Consider the following 18081-nt stretch of genomic DNA (forward strand, 5'->3'; position numbering starts at 1 on the left):
AATGACGACCCTCTTTGTATTATATATTATTATATTAATATGTATAATAATATAATATATATATAACAACGTAATATTTTTATTAAATATAATATATATTATAAATATTATTATATTAATATATATTTTATTAATATATCTATATAATAACATAATATTTTAGTATATATAACATAATATTTTAGGATATACTATTTATACTATTTTAGGATAATAATTATAATATAAATAAACACTAAATATTAATATTATTATATGTATAGTAATAATAATAATACTATTATAGCTATAATAATAATATATATTAATACTATATATTGTAGCTTAATATAAATAAACACTATATATTTACACTATTATATCTATATTAATAATATTAATACTATTATAGGTATAATAATAATATTGATACTGTAGGTATATTAATACTATTTTATATTAATATTATTGATATTTTATACTAATACTAATATACTATTAACTTAGTTATAAATTAAAGTCGTTTGCCTCCAAATATTTTCATAATATTAATATTATTGTGGCAAAGGAGGGAAACCTTAGCAAGTTTTCCCCCCAAAGTCCTCCTCCTATATCGGATATCCGATCCTGTATCAGATATCCGATCCTGGATCGGATATCCGATCTAATATCAGATATCCGATTATACTGGCATCAATTTCAAATATTTGACTATCCCTACAGACCCGACAACATTACTTTTTTACCTCTTTTTTGACGGGATTTGTAAAAATTCATATTTTGGGGCCCAACCAATCGAAAAGAATTCGAAAATATAACCTTAGGTGTTCGAATTTGTCATCTGAATGGGGAGCAGCAGTCGTCGAAAGAATAAACGTAAAAGGAAGATATCCAATGAAGACATTGCAGCATATAGGGAAAAGGACAAAATGAAACACCGAAAAAAAAGACAAGGTATGCTAAATATCAATCAAGTTGACTATGAATTAATAGAAGGTGAAATCATAGAGTCAGATAATGAAAATGTACAGTTGGGAAATGAAAATGTACCTATTGAAAATGATAATGCGGAAATTGAAAATGTAGAGATTAAAAATTTTGAAGAAGAAATGCCACCAAGTCATAATCCAAATTGCATAATTGACCATGTCGAAGATGACAATGCACAGGAACTTAATGCACAAGAACCTTACATATCTCCTAATTATAATCGACATGAAGGTTCTAAAACACCAAAATGGATAATTGAAATTGATGAAACGATTATGACTAGTTTGGAAGGAAAAAAATCAGAAAGAACCATTCGGTTATGGGCTTCAAGACTATATCAGATGTTTTTTGGCAACAAGATAGTGGTAGAGCAATGTCAGCTTTTCATGCACTTATTAAAGATGCAAAAGATGAGACCTATGCTTTCCAAATTGAAAATTCGTGTCAATAAAAAGTTGGAAAGAAATGCCATTATTGTGAAGAATCTTTTCAGTGCTCTCAATAGCATTTGGAAAAATAGCAGAGAGAAGGATAATAGAGCTGCTCGAAGGGTTATTACAACCTCTTTGGTAAGTCATCATTTGAGAAAGGGTAGATATATGAGACAAACTTGTATTGATTTGAATCTAAATCGTACTACTTTGAGAAGAGCACTTAGTCGACGAGAGAAAATTGATGATCCTCTTCAAAATGAAACATGGGCATTTGGTGGGAGACTTCCACATTTTGATAAGAAGCTATCTGACGATGTGAAGGAAGAAATTATACAATTTTGGCACTCTAACTCACGAGTATCACCCAATGCTAAAGATGTCTTAAAGTTAAGAATTGGCATCAGAGACCCCACGCCACATCCTAAACACTATTTGGAGGTAAGTCAAACTATGTTGTTCAAACAATTTAGAGAGAGTCATCCAAGTGTTCATATATCACAAAGGGCTTTTGAATCTTTGAAGCCATTTTATTGTGTGCCACTCAAAATTTGAAATACATGTTGTTGCAAATATCATGTTGAGTTTTCTATGCACCATGAACTATTATGCTCCATTCATTCTACTTTGCATAGTAAAGAAATGTTGGAGGATTGTGGGGCTAGTGGGCTTCCAAAATCATCAAGAGACTTGTTAGATCAACTCTTATGTCGTAGAGTTGATGGTTGTTCCTTTTATAAAAATGCTTGCTTAAATGAGAAGTGTTCAGAATGTGATGGCTTATCCAAGTTTGACACATGTTTCCATGAGGGGTGTGAACAAGATCTTGGAAAGACAATAGTGAAAAAAAGGGTCTATGAAATGGTGAAATACACATTGAAGAGTGGGAGTGAGAGCTCTAGATGTGAATTGGTTGGAAAAGATATCAATGTGGCTAATTTTATTTCAGATTTCAAGGCAAATCTTTTTTACAAGTATGCAAGACATAGTCACAGGTCTCAGTGGTTGGATCAACAATTTAGAACGTGTAAGGAGACTTTTCCCATTGGCACTATTATATCAGTTGTTGATTTTGCTGAGAACTACACATTGCAACCTCAAAATGAGACACAATCTCAGTATTACAACTCTATTCAGATTGCAATTTTTGTTCACATAACATATAGACATGCCCCTGATAGTGCGGAAGATAATCGAAAGATTATTAGAGAGTATCATTTTTATATGAGTGATGATAGATCTCACTCTCACAAGTTTGTGCAACATTGTTTTGAGAATTTTTTTTATTTCTTTCATGAGCATGCAATTGCTATGGATAGACATATCATTTGGTCAGATAACTGTACAGGTCAATTCAAGAATGCTCGCATGTTTTATTGGTTGTGTAGGATGCACGTAGAGAGAGGGGTGCCTCATATTTGGAGTTTTTTTTGGTCTGGCCATGGAAAACAGGAACATGATGGAGCAGGGGCATGTGTGAAGAGAGCTCTAGTTAAGGAGCAACTGAAGATTTCAACAATAGAGCTTCTTGATGCTCGTAGCATTGTTGATTGGTGTAGTTTAGCATTATCACAGGGGGGGACTCTTAATTCAGTGGTACGCAGGTTCTTTTGGTTGGTTGAGGAAGGGTCCATAGGTGATAGATCAGATTGTGCTACAGTGACAAACTCATAAAAAATGCATTCATTTCGGAGCTCTAATTCTAGTACATGGACCATTTGGACATGACAACTAGCTTGTTTTTGTCGTACTTGTTTTCAGTTTGATTGGGATCACTGTGAGTCAAGTGAGTGGGTGGACACATGGGCTCCACATTATCTTACTCCATTGTCTATCATACCCTCTATCAAAAATGATGACATGGAAAGTTCACTTGAGCATAATCATCTATCAGATCTACTTTAGCCAGGACATGTCTTTGCATTGGTTGCACCACAGGGGAATGATGAGAAATCTGATTATTGGTTAGCACGTTGTGTAAGAGGAAAACAAAAACTTGCACAACCGATCACAGATGATGATGGATTCACGTATCCTACTGGTTCAGTGGTTGTTGCTGGAACATGGCTGCGGACATACATGCTTAGAAGGAATGGAATTCCTGCATTCGAAGACTATCAGAAGCACAAAGTAATTCTCATATATTTGCATCTTATTATAGCAACAAATGTAAAGTTATTGAAGCATCAAGGAAGACCAAAAGTAAAATAACTTTTTACTATTGCTAATGCTGATCATGAAGCCTTGTTGGAGACCCTAAAATAGAGAGAGGACCCTTTTTGAATACTTGACTAGGTATATATACTTCTTATGTTATTTTCTTCATAATGATTTAATGAATTGATGATTATCTTGTTTAATACAATAAGTTACTAATTTTTGTATGATATTGGAATGTAGGTACATCATGAAGAGTTGGAGGGGGGTGGTATTGGGGAGAATTTCTAAAATTTATGATGTATTATGATGTAAAATGTGTAGTTTTTTGTATATGGTTTTTGTATTTTGGTAGTTTCTTTGTAAGGAATTATAAGAGGAAGATATTGAACAAGTTCTTCCAAATCATATTTGCATGTGATACAAGGCTATAACGACAATTTTAAGAGCATTTATAACTATATGAAAGATAATTGCATGCAGATATCTTATTACAAATTTGGTTTTTTCCTTATTTGACATAAAGCTGACAGTATGATTATTAAAACTATTTTTATCAAACTAATCAAATAAGAAAAATCCATAAAGTACGGATGAACAATTAGAATACTTAATTTCCTCCATTTTACAACCAATCATAGCATTTGAAAGCATAAAGAGTCATAATATTGTATAATGTTTTGAAAGACTTTCATATTGAAAAGTTGTATGAAGCACATTTGGGATAAGCCATAAAATCCATGAAAGAAGATAGCATGTAGTATAAGCAATTAAAGCCAATAAGCAAGATAGCACATGCATACTGACATGATATGAAGTTGGATATGAAGGCTATGAGTGGATGAGTCATTAGAGGTATCAACAATCCCATCATAAATGAGATATTGGATTTTATGTTTCAACACTATGGAATCTTTAGTTTTATGAAATTTTCTTCCATGGATATTAATTTAAGAATGCCCCGTGTGTATGTAAAGGTCTTAAGGGAGATTAATTTAAGAATTCAATATTCTCCTCTAACCTTTTCTCAAGTTTAGAATTGATTTCTATCATGTGCTTAGAGAGATGAAGGTAAGAAAGATTATTTGTCTCTTCTAGCTCTTTGTATTGAACATATAGAAAGAGAGATGACAAGTGAACAAATTTAAGTGTAGTCAATAGATCAAGGAAACCATTTAGTGAAAGAAATTCTTAGTATGCATATCATAGACCATGAAGTTAGAAAATACCAATAGCTCTAAGACCAAAGAGCCATTTTAAGTATGTTCAAGCACTAGAGACATAGAAAATCAAAGTCAATTTATGAAACTCCCCTTAGCAAAAAATGCAAACAAATATTTGCATTTGACATTTTGACTTGGTTGAAAAAGTTTGACAATAATTGATAATATTGCAAGCTTGATGTTCAAAAGAAATTTTTTTTCCAAGAAAGATAGTGACACATGGAGTATTCTTCAAACAATCATCCATCATTTGCAGTCACCCCATACCGAGGAGTCTCCAAGGTGCTCTAAGTGCATTTGGAGGTCGATCTTTCGAGGGTCATAACTCAGAGCTCATGAGGGCTATGGATGAACTGTCAAATGCTACAAGATGATGATCCTAAGGTGCACCACGGCATAACTTTGAAACCGCTGATCTTGGCATCGAATCGTCAGTGCCATTAGCTCTGGATGGGCGGGTGAACCCTAGTCACACCCTTGTTCTGGACACGAAGACCATCCATCATTTGCGGCCACCCCGTACCGAGGAGTCTCCAAGGTGCTCTAAGTGCATTTTGAGGTCGATCTTTCGAGGGTCATAACTCAGAGCTCGTGAGGGGTATGGATGAACTGTCAAATGCTACAGGACGGTGATCTTGAGGCCTAAAATAACCTATCTCATTTTCGAGAGATCACATTCCATTTTGATTCAGCACAGCGATCTCGTTCGATGCCAAAACTCGTAGTGTGCCTCAGTTCATAGGTGCACCATAGCGTAACTTTGAAACTGTTGATCTTGGCATCAAATCGTCAGTGCCATTAGCTCCGGATGGGCGGGTGAACCCTAGTCACACCCTTGTTCTGGCCACGAAGACCATCCATCATTTGCGGCCACCCCGTACCGAGGAGTCTCCAAGGTGCTCTAAGTGCATTTTGAGGTCGATCTTTCAAGGGTCATAACTCATAGCTCATGAGGGCTATAGATGAACTGTCAAATGCTACAGGACGATGATCCTAAGGCCTAAAATAACCTATCTCATTTTTGAGAGATCACATTTCGTTTGGATTCAGCACAGCGATCTCACTCGATGCCAAAACTCACAATGTGCCTCAATTCATAGGTGCACCACAGCATAACTTTGAAACCGCTGATCTTGGCATCGAATCGTCAGTTCCATTAGCTCTGGATGGGCGGGTGAACCCTAGTCACACCCTTGTTCTGGCCACGAAGACCATCCATCATTTGTGGCCACCCCGTACCGAGGAGTCTCCAAGGTGCTCTAAGTGCATTTTGAGGTCGATCTTTCGAGGGTCATAACTCAAAGCTCGTGAGGGCTATTGATGAACTGTCAAATGCTACAGGATGGTGATCCTGAGGCCTAAAATAACCTATCTCATTTTTGAGAGATCACATTCCGTTTGGATTCAGCACAGCGATCTCGCTCGATGCCAAAACTCGTAGTGTGCCTTAGTTCATAGGTGCACCACAGCGTAACTTTGAAACCGCTGATCTTGGAATCGAATCGTCAGTTCCATTAGCTCCGAATGGGTGGGTGAACCCTAGTCACACCCTTGTTCTAGCCATGAAGACCATCCATCATTTGCGGCCACCCCGTACCGAGGAGTCTCCAAGGTGCTCTAAGTGCATTTTGAGGTTGATCTTTCGAGGGTCATAACTCAGAGCTCGTGAGGGCTATCGATGAACTGTCAAATGCTACAGGACGGTGATCCTGAGGCCTAAAATAACCTATCTCATTTTTGAGAGATCACATTCCGTTTGGATTCATTACAGCGATCTCGCTCGATGCCAAAACTCGCAGTGTGCCTCAGTTCATAGGTGCACCACAGCGTAACTTTGAAACCGCTGATCTTGGCATCGAATCGTCAATTTCATTAGCTCTAGATGGGCGGGTGCACCCTAGTCACACCCTTGTTTTGGCCACGAAGACCATCCATCATTTGCGGCCACCCCGTACCGAGGAGTCTCCAAGGTGCTCTAAGTGCATTTTGAGGTCGATCTTTCGAGGGTCATAACTCAGAGCTCGTGATGGCTATCGATGAACTGTCAAATGCTACAGGATGGTGATCCTGAGGCCTAAAATAACCTATCTCATTTTCGAGAGATCACATTCTGTTTGGATTCAGCACAGCGATCTCGCTCGATGCCAAAACTCGCAGTGTGCCTCAGTTCATAGGTCCACCACAGCATAACTTTGAAACCGTTGATCTTGGCATCGAATCGTCAGTGCCATTAGCTCTGGATGGGCGGGTGAACCCTAGTCACACCCTTGTTCTTGCCACAAAGACCATCCATCATTTGCGGCCACCCCGTACCGAGGAGTCTCCAAGGTGTTTGCCAAAATTTCTTGTTTTATTTCTTCTTGGTTTTGTTTTCTTGTTTTGTGCTTGAGTATTGTTATGGGATTGGGACTTACACATCTTCACCCTATGTTTATGATTCCATCTGTGAAGCCATTGTGAAATAGTCTTGGGGGGAAATTGTTCAAGTTTGAAATGTAATTTTTATGCATTGAAAGATTGTATGTGTATCCTAGTTTGAGCCTTGTTCCCTAGCGCGGGGGTGGTCTCTTTGAGGCCTATGGTTGGGTGGAAAGCACCCATGGTCCTTGTTATTTTGTTGTGTTGCATATGCAGATTTGTGTCCAAGGGAGCAATGGAAATGGCTTGGAATGATCATCTTGCAGATTGATGTTGGATGAGAAAACTTGACATTGTGCCCTCATTTGTGAAGGAGGATTCACCAGCTTGTTCATGTTCTCAACGATCGATCATGTTGGACAATGTTCATGCTACTCATTGCCCATATCTTTCAATGTCCATGTTCCTTATGATTTTGAAAAGTCCCTTATGTTGCCCCATTGTGATGGAAGGAGATTGTATCATTGTTACCTAATGTACGTGTAGAAGAAAATATTGATAAGGTTGTATATGCATGTTTCATTTGGAGTTTATATTGTTATGAAAGCATTGGTATGACCCACAGATTTGCTTTGACATCATTGTTATCATTTGAAAATGTGAAAGAAATTTTTCTCCTTGTGGTATTGTAAATGACTAGTTGATAATAACAATCCATAGATGTTATGTGATACCATTGATTGTATAAATTTAAAACTTAGTAGATTGCTTACAATCTTGTTGTGCACTCAATAATTTGGTGAGGAAGCAATGTTGATAGATAATGAGGATATAGTAATATACTAATTTTCACATTAATATATATTGTAATGATTAATGAATGTGTGTACATTGGTAATGAGGATAATAAGTAATTCTGATCCCCTTCCCTTACATGCTAGAATCACGACCTAGTCCATATGATACAACTGACAGACCCTAATAGAATATTAGTATCAGAGGCTTGTTAGGATATGAATTACCTCACTAATTTATGAGTGTTGTATCTTGAACTTGCTCGTTTGACTCGTGATGCTAACTTGAACTAGACTGTCATCCAATCTATTTGAAAACCACCTGTGACTAAAATGTTAACACCTTCACACTATTCACATGAGTCTTGAACTCCTATTCAATGATAACCTTGTTTTACAATATGTAATTTCTTATGCGACTTCATAAGCTAAAAAAAAAAAAAAAAATGTTGTGTTTTTACTAGTAAAATTTAGGGCATGACACATGATCCACGATAAATTGAACAATACTAGATACTAAATTAATATGTATATCATTGTGCACGTAAATGATAAAAATATATATCAAAATACATGTATCCATAGACAAAATTTTACACAAATATATATCAAAGATCATGTATCCATAGACAAAGTACTCAAATATATATATATCAAAATACATAGATCCATATACAAAATGTGGCTGATCCTGCCATCAGAATGTGTATAATATCAATGTTTCTATATACAATGTGGCATATGCCATCTCAAAATGTCTCATGATGCATCCTACGAAAACTATACTATCCTAGGGTGCTGGTGGATGATCAAAATGCAGCCTCTTCGCTGCACTAGGTGGATTGGATGCCTCCTACATAAACAAAAAAGGAAAACCCAAAGTTAGACTACTAAATTTATATTATTCTACGTATCTAACATTGAATTACTCAAATGCATAATGATGTTTTCCGTATTGTAGATTAATACTATCAAAATTTCATAATAAATACCTCTCTCATCGACCTCCTGCGCCGCTCAGGAGTCCTCTCGTATGCCCTCGGCAATGCTGGTACCTCTGTGATTGTGGGCTGTATATGTTCAAATACCTTTGTCAGATGAATCTACAATTTAAACTATAACATTATAATTCATAGCATGCTAAATTTATAACATATTTAATCATGAATTCAAACTACAACTTACTATTGTAGGCTCCTCCTCAGAAGTGAGTGGCCGTGTCATCAAATCTGCATAACTGTCCCGTCGAACCTTATGTGCACTAGGAGTCTCCTATGAGATACAAAATAGTAGTTGTTAATATCACGGAAATTAGTTTTGAATTTATTTATGAAGATAAGTGATGCAAGAGCATCCCATGCTCATCAGGGGAACATTGAAGATCCAAGGCATTACAGAGGTCATGGAACATCTCTTGAAGTCAATTGGGCAATCCTTGCACCAATTATGGCTCATGGAAGCATACAAAGTTATAATGTTGGACTCATATGTGGAAGAAAGTTGTAATTGGGCATGAGATAGGATTTTATGATTTTAGGATTTCTGCATCAATTAAAAAAATAAAAAATAAATGATACTTATACATACAATGGGGCTCTCTGTGCGAATGAAAATCCCTGATGATCTAGGACGCCGAATCTGTACAGGCTCATCGCCAGTAGCCACACCCTATATACAATAAATAATGTAATTAAATGAGATTACCACAAACATTTTACAAGAATGCATCAATATTTAATCAATTAGAAAACATCTAATTACCTTTCCTTTGTCAATGCATGTTGGCTCACCCCCCGCACTTTGTCCCCTCGGGGCAGGTGGTATCTGCAAGATAAAAGAAAGATTAGCAACCATATATGCTACAATATCAAATAGAAAAAAGAAATGCGAACACAACATAATGTACCGTAGATGTCTCAAGGCCAAATGAAATGGCCGAGAGTGTAGCATCATCTATCTGTCTGAGCTCCTCCTCGGTCATCAACTAAACATGAATGAAGATCACATACATGTAAAAGTCAGTATGGCTTAAAAATTAAAATTACTCTATTATAAAAATTAACTTTAAATCACATATTTCATAACAAAAAAAATGTATACACGTACTGACACCGAAGGAGTCCATGCCTCTACATTCCCCTCCTCTCTCGCATCAGGGTCTGTAGCCTCTGCACGTGCGTCTGGTGTATCCTCGTCTAATACAAAATGATACTCAGGAAGATCACCTATGGGACCCAGGAAAATATTCTTGCATGTAATGCAAGTGTGAGGCACACAAATGTGTGATGAGCTAGCCGATGATGAACTGGCACCAACATCATCAACACGAGGAGGCAAGACTGACCTAGCCTGAGATATCATTAGGCTACTCAGCCTATGAATGGCTCTGATGGTCTAAGAGCTAGCCTTTGCCATAATATCTGGATGTTGCACTCGAGGAGGGGGGGAGATATCAGGGGGGGGGGACAAAAGTGCCAAGTTTCTTCCACTGGGAAGAGGGTCTATCCTGAGGAGCTCCTAGTCCTAAGCCCATGTTGGGCTTCATGCTCCAATAGTTCACTTTAAGTTTCAACACAAATTCTGCATATAATTTTTTAAGGAAATAAAATGGTATGTCTAAATTGCCATGTGGAGGGATATCAAAGACCATCCACCAACGGTCCCAAAAATTTGCACGTATGGCGTCATTTGTGCACCATTTAATCGATAGTTTGGTTTTTTTTGGGTCAACTGGTATACCCGTTTTTGGGTTAGCAAAAAGGCTTGCCAAATCGTCTTTGGTTATGTTGAGGGCCGCGACCTCATCATAATCCAAACCATCATCAAACATCTGGTGCATTTCATCACGCCAACGAAGAGCGGCATTTTTTTGGTTTGTAAGAGTTTCAATGTTATCCACTATGGTGTTTAACATGGATAACATAGGAGTCAGTGCAGGTACATTATTGTATGTTCTATGCAAACCTCTCAACTCAGTGAGATTTTCATTTATCAAATCCTCGATTCGAGGAGGGTTTTGAGGAGGTAGAGGATCATTTGGTGGACGATTTTGTGGGGATACTGGATCATTTGGTGGTGGGTTGTGAGGAATATTATTCCCTGCCTCAGTGTCATCATTTTGATCAGCCATTCCTATTGAATTGCAAAACGTAATATATATTAAAAAAAAAATCTAAATTTTAACCATTTTTGTCAAAAAAACCCTAGATTCAACTAAAACAAACAAAATCTTGTTAAAATCTATTAAATTTAGGTTAAAAATGAGTCAACGAGGGGGGGGAAGATACCTGATATCTGATATCCGATTTGCTATCTAATATCCGATTTGCTATCTAATATCCGATTTATTATCTGATATCTGATCTGACTGGCCCAAATTCGCATGAAAATAAGGGCCGCGGGTCTGTGATTTTGTATTTAATCCATGCACAGGTATCGGATATCCGATATTATAATATATATAATATAACATATATATTACATTTTATATATTTTTATATCATATTTTATATTTATTATATTAATTTACTATATATTATAATATAAAATATTATTATTATACTATATTATTATAATTTATAATATATTATACTTTTTTATTATATATTATATTATAAGATATTACTTTTTATTATTATATTATATTATATATATATATATATATTATATTACATTACTATATATTATAATATATGAAATATTATATTATATTATTATAATATTATTATTATAGTATAATATTATACGATTATAATATAATAATATTATTATTATTATATTATAGTATAATATTATTATTATTATTATATTATAGTATAATATTATTATTATTATTATATTATAGTATAATAATTATTATAATAATAATATTATTATAATGTAATAGTATGATATATTATTTAATATTATTATTATTATTTTATATCAATAATAATAATATTAAATAATATATCATACTATTATATGATTTTAATTATTAGTCGGATATTGGATTTAAAATCGGATATCCGATATGATATCGGATATCTGATAAGGCTCGGCTTAACCTTCCAGGTTTGGTTCCTGGATAGGTAAAAAAAAGTCAGAGTGGATTTTGAAGCGCTTTTAGGCATCTTCAAACTCTTTTTTTTTTCACATCTCCACTTTTTGGCACACCATGATCCTGCACATACCCGTTATGTGTTTCTTTCTCTATCTATTTTCTTTATGTTTGGTTGGCTGAAATATTGTTGTTTACATGATATTGAATCTGTAAGTGTAAAAGATTTTGATAGGATTTGCACCATACTTCTCTTAAGAGATTAGTGTAGGAAGTTGTTTTCGCGCCTTAGTTTCCTTACATTATTGTACATGAACTACTATGACTAAGTGCCTAGGGGGTTGATGTTTTACTTTTTTTGTCATATACCTTTGTCCAGTAAGTTTCTATTTTGTGACATTAGCCTCATGACATGTCTAAGATTGATTGCCTCAGTAAACACATATGTATTCTTTTATGCATCTTGATCATGGTTCCATGACATACATTTCTATTAGCCCACTTTTCTAGTTACTTATAACCTCACCCTTTTCTACATTAAGGAGTTCTTTTGTGATTTATTATGCCTCCTTGGTTTGATGGAGTGAGCTATGTATTCAGTATTTGATCATATGTACTAGGTGGATGCAATGGTTGGGTACCTATGCATTTTGGTGAGATAGATCATTTACCATCTAAATAGTCTTCTTTTTGTTCCTACTTTGGTTGCATCCTTCTATGTTCAATAGATCATCTCTTTAGGATTTGGTATTTTATGCCATCTATATCTTTGAATTCAATTGTTTGCCTTTATTTTCCTCCTAATTTGAGTAGTGTCTTCTAAGAGCATTCGTGTAGATTATAGTCTTCTCTACTCGATCAGGTTCTATTTCAATGGAGGTCCTTCAAATCAATAGTTACTTTTGACAAAACTTTGTAGCTTCTAGATTCTTTAGTGGTATTCTTCATGATCATCCTTATGTTCCTATCTTCTGGGACATTCTCTAGTTTGGAGGCTTATGTAATCCTTCCCTTGTCTTTCAACATTCTTTCTATCTCTTCCTAGAGTATGGTTTTTCCCATGTGATTTCCTCTATTTCTCCTCTTTAGAGAGATTTGGTTGTGCTTAGGTACCTCGTTGGGCCTTGTTGTCGGAACCCAAATTTACTTTTAGTAGTAGTTTCTAGGTTTTTAGCTACTCCCTAAGTCTATCTTAAGGGGAAGGGAGGGGAGAGGGGTTGTGTTAGAGTAATAAGGTGTTTTTCTTATTAACTCTATCCTACTTAATCTAAACTTTAGGCATATAATAATTAATTCTTTTATTAATTATTATCATGCAACCTATATTTAATCGTTTAGAGGTTTTATATCCTTTATATGGATATATCTCTCTTTGTAATTATCAACACCTTTTTTTACTAAATATCAATTTCTATTTTGCACATCAAGAATGTCTCCTCTCTTATGGATCTATTAAGTCCAACATCAATAGCTTTGCTCCTCTCTTTGTGTGACATGTATTTCCATGAAGTGATTCTCGAGAATTATGGGTTTGATCTTTTCTCAACTTCAACAACAACAATAGTCAACTTCTTGACCAAGCACTCCAATTCGTTATAGCAACATCATTATAATAGTCATAATCAAAATCATGTAGGGCCCATCTTGAACGACTGCCATACCTATCATGCCCACTACTCCTGATGTTACTTCTTCCATGCCCACTACTAATGGTAGTATCAACACCACACAAAATATTTTCATTTCCTTTTTTATTTTATTTGAAAAATACTATGAATTTTAATCTGATTTAATTCATACATATTACAAAATGCTTTGCCTCTATTTGGATTGGAGTTCCAAAGATTTTCAAAAAATAAATATGGAAAGTTATGAATTTTTTCCAATATCTAGAAATGACCAACTAATTGCATACATCCCAACCAAGAATACTTTTTAATATAGATTAAAAAATAGGAATTCCTCTCTTACGCATAAGTCCAATGTAGTTATCTTGTGTGCTATTTCAGGCATGATCTTGTGGTAGATATTTCTTAGCTTTTGTAATATCACAACTAATTACATTGATAATTTCTGAAAATAAGAGTTTATCATTTTTCAATACAAGATAATTTGAGATAAGTTTCAACTACAATTTCCATTAGACCTTTGAGCATTGAGAAATAGTGCATCAAGATTCCTTGAAAACAAAGTTCAAAGAGAAATACTATAAATATATATAGAATGAAAAACCAACCCATAAATACATTATGCCTTACCATTAAAAGACCCACTCTAACCATTTCTAAAAATAGATTATGGTTTGATTCCCAATCATAATGATCTTTTTTCTCATGTCTATAGCCAAAAAAATCTACCATTATTCATCATATTACATTTCTAAAAAGATCTGGTGTTAAAAATTGAAAAAAAAATGAAAAAAAAAATAGCACACCCTCCAACTTTGTAACCATCTTGAAAGCCATTCTATTACTTCTCTCATCCACAACAGTTTTTGTTTCAAATGGCCATCATAATGGTAAATTGAAAACATACAAGATGACATTAGGAAAAAACTCATTTCATTATATACTTATCTATGCTAGAGCTATCTAAGCTAGGAAATGCTTCATTTCATATTCTTTTAAGTTAAAACATAGTTATTTTAACAAGGAAAAAGGAAAAAATATCGCATAAAACTGAATCAAATCTCTTTAAAAAATTTATTGCAATGAAAAATAAATTAAACTTGAACATTTTAAGAATGACATCACATGCATGTCATGGAACCATGCAGTGACCACTTATGTTTCAAAAATGATAGATGCTCATGAAAGCAGCATGCAAAAGCCACATTTAGTAATCTGCATAGGAAACTTGGCTACCATGCATCATTCTCTTGTGATAGTTGGAAATAACCCTAGGTTCATATTTTCTATGAAATTTGTGATGCGAGAAATGGAAAAGACCCCCAAAAATAAAGCTATTTGCCAATGAAAAATCTAAAATATTAAACTTAGAATTTATGTCAAATGGAGAATATTGAATGAAAATAAATTTTGTGGGAATGTTTAGATGTATTTAAGATTTTTGAGGCATAATTAATTGAAAATAGCCACTTGAAAACTTTAGTCTCCTACGTTTAAAAGGTAGGGGCTAATAAGGCCTTGTCATATATGCAAACATGAAGACGTGTGGGATACGATAAATAGACTTAATGTAAACAAGTCTAGGTGTGCATCTAGATCAGTTTTCATTTATACTTAGTGGGTTCCTTCAAGTCCTTTGTAAATGTGTTTCCAAGTATAACTACAAGGCTTTGGTAAAGAAATATAATAGCTATTAAAGGTAACCTCAAATCTTGGATTTTAATGTGTCATCGTCCATTTTGTAATGGTCTTTGCCAAATTTTTAAAAACTTCAATGATTCTCACAACCATCTTGTACATAGTACATCTAATTTCCTTAGCTAAAATAAGCTATAGATAATTTTCATTATTATATAAGTTAACTCAATAAAATTATAATGTCTATAAGTGATTGGGAGATTTGAATGTTAGGTTTTTAATGTGATATACAAAGTAATAAATGTTTTCAACTTTCTCTTATATCATTTTTATATTGACAAATCAAAATGTATCTTTTTTTATCATGTATTAAATCATAAATGAAAGTGTTTGTCATATAAATATTGGAGATTCTTTTAATACAATTAGACAATGTGGAGTGTATTATTGTAAAAGAAAATATATATGCATCTCTATGAACATCATCTAGATGCAATGAGTGTTAAGTGTTTCATTCTTTCTCATGAGAGATGGGTTCACGTGAACCACCACTTATGAAATATGGTTCAATAGGTTTGACTCAAAAAACTACCTAGTTGAGATCTCATAATAATATAATAATTTTCTTTTTGTGGAAAATATCTCCTACTATTCACCAAATCGTAAATGATTCTCAATAAGCAGAAAATTTTATTATTAATGGATGCATTTATTAAAGCTTCTTGTATGAGGCCCCACTTTCTATGCATAGATTAGTGGTACAACTAGTAGACACGACCTCTATTAGAATTCTTTAATGATATTTATTAAAGGTTATGTTTTCTTTAAGCATAGAATTGTGTTTTCATTCTATTTAATATGGATTTTTTTGTCCCTTTCTACACTTTATTGTATTGCTCACAACATTTAAAAATTGGCTAATTTAATGGATTGTTAGGTTCTTGATTCTATGTTTGATGAAGAAATTAAGAAGGTATAACCCATATTTAAGAATTGGCTAATTTAATAGATTATTAGGTTCTTGATTCTACATTTGGTGAAGCCATTAAGAAGGTATACACATCCACCAGTTGTATTTAAGACTCACGTGATCTTTATTATTTGTGTAATCATTTTCTTAAACAATTTTCAAGCTTTATAGTTTCTTTATTTGATATTTTTCACTCCCTTGAATTCTATTATGACATACTCCTATTTCCATCTTTAGTATTAATTCAATTCGAAAGGCATCCCACCTAAATCCTTAAGATGAATTTAAGCCTGAACAATTCAAAAACATTAAACTTTATGGGTTCCTCATTTAATGAAATAATTTATAGTTGGGTTGAAAATTGACATATTTGCAAATGGCATATATAGATTCTAAAATCTTAACACTATAAGCTATTAACTAATGGAGAAAAAAATTACTATTATTATAAAAGTAAATGAAAGAGCAATGTACAAAGTAAATAAGAGAGGGAAATGTAGAGGGGACACACTCTTTATTTAATCTTATAAATTATTTATTGATAATCAATTTAGCAAATTTATTGGCTAAGTTTGTCTCAAGCTCTAAACTCTTATCTTTAGTAAAAAAAAAGTTCATATAAGCTAACTATTATCACACTACTTACAAATGCATTTGGTATTGTCGAAGGAATTCACATTGCATATTAAGGTAGATTGAGGTCTGAATCAAGCTAGGAATGTGTGGCTTGAAATCTTATCTTAGAGTTTAAAACCCTATTTTTTAATAAGATTAAAGTTTATATATATTGTCTTCTTTTAATCACCTTATATGGTTTAATCATAAACATATATGATGGTTGAATTCAATAACTAATAGGCATACCATTTAAAGTCATCTTCCAAATACAATTTGAATAACACCAATAAAAAGGGGTATAACCCACAAATTAGCATTAAGATTATCAAAGGCATTAATGAAACATAAATTGAGCAAGGATTCACTCTTTAAAGAGATACAATTGAAATAGGATTGAATGAAAGAACACAATTGACATTTTGTGCTCATATATTGTTTAAAGCCTATAGAGGGTTTAATAATAATGTCACCATTTACATATGACCATTATGAAAAAGTAAATAAATGGTACACAACTTGCCAAGGTGAAGGTTAAAAAGAAAGCAAATTGAAATTACTAATAGATAATTGATGTAACACGCACGCACGCACGCATGCGCACACGCGCGCACGCGCGCGCGCGCACACACACACACACACATGATCTTTAAATGTTCTTATATAATATATTATATCGAATAGCTTCTTCTCAAAATATGTTACATGAAAAAATTCATGTACAACATTGCATAGCAATAAACAACAAATAGAATGTAACAACAATACATATAGGTGTCGACATCTTTGTATTTAAATAGCGGATTGTAACTATATGAATAACCATATATCTAAAATACAAGCCTTCTTCGACTAGGTGGAAGGAATCGAGACAACCAAATTTACCATCATTTTTTTAATATAAAAACAACCAAAACTAGGGGCTAGCCCTTTACAACAGTGGTGAAACAACCACCAAAAAACCAACAGCCACACAAACCCCTAACAATTTACATAAAAAATATAAGTATCAACGTAACAGTAATTAATAGTATTAGAGTTCATACTCTTAAAAGTAGCAAAGTTTAACAAGTGAATAAAAGGCATGTAGGTGGTCATTGCATCATACTACCTACAGCCAATATCCAAGTTCAATAGAAAAAACAAAACCATCACTAGAGGTTAAAGAGAAAAAGCAGCAAAGTACCAAAAAACACTAGGCACTGGGAGGCCATTAACTAGCATCTTTTATCTTTCCCTTCCCAGCTAGGAGGACTTTG

The sequence above is a fragment of the Cupressus sempervirens genome, chromosome 6 (assembly GCF_028749045.1).
Source record: "Cupressus sempervirens isolate cs-2001-9-10 chromosome 6, ASM2874904v1, whole genome shotgun sequence".
Classification (NCBI taxonomy): domain Eukaryota; kingdom Viridiplantae; phylum Streptophyta; class Pinopsida; order Cupressales; family Cupressaceae; genus Cupressus; species Cupressus sempervirens.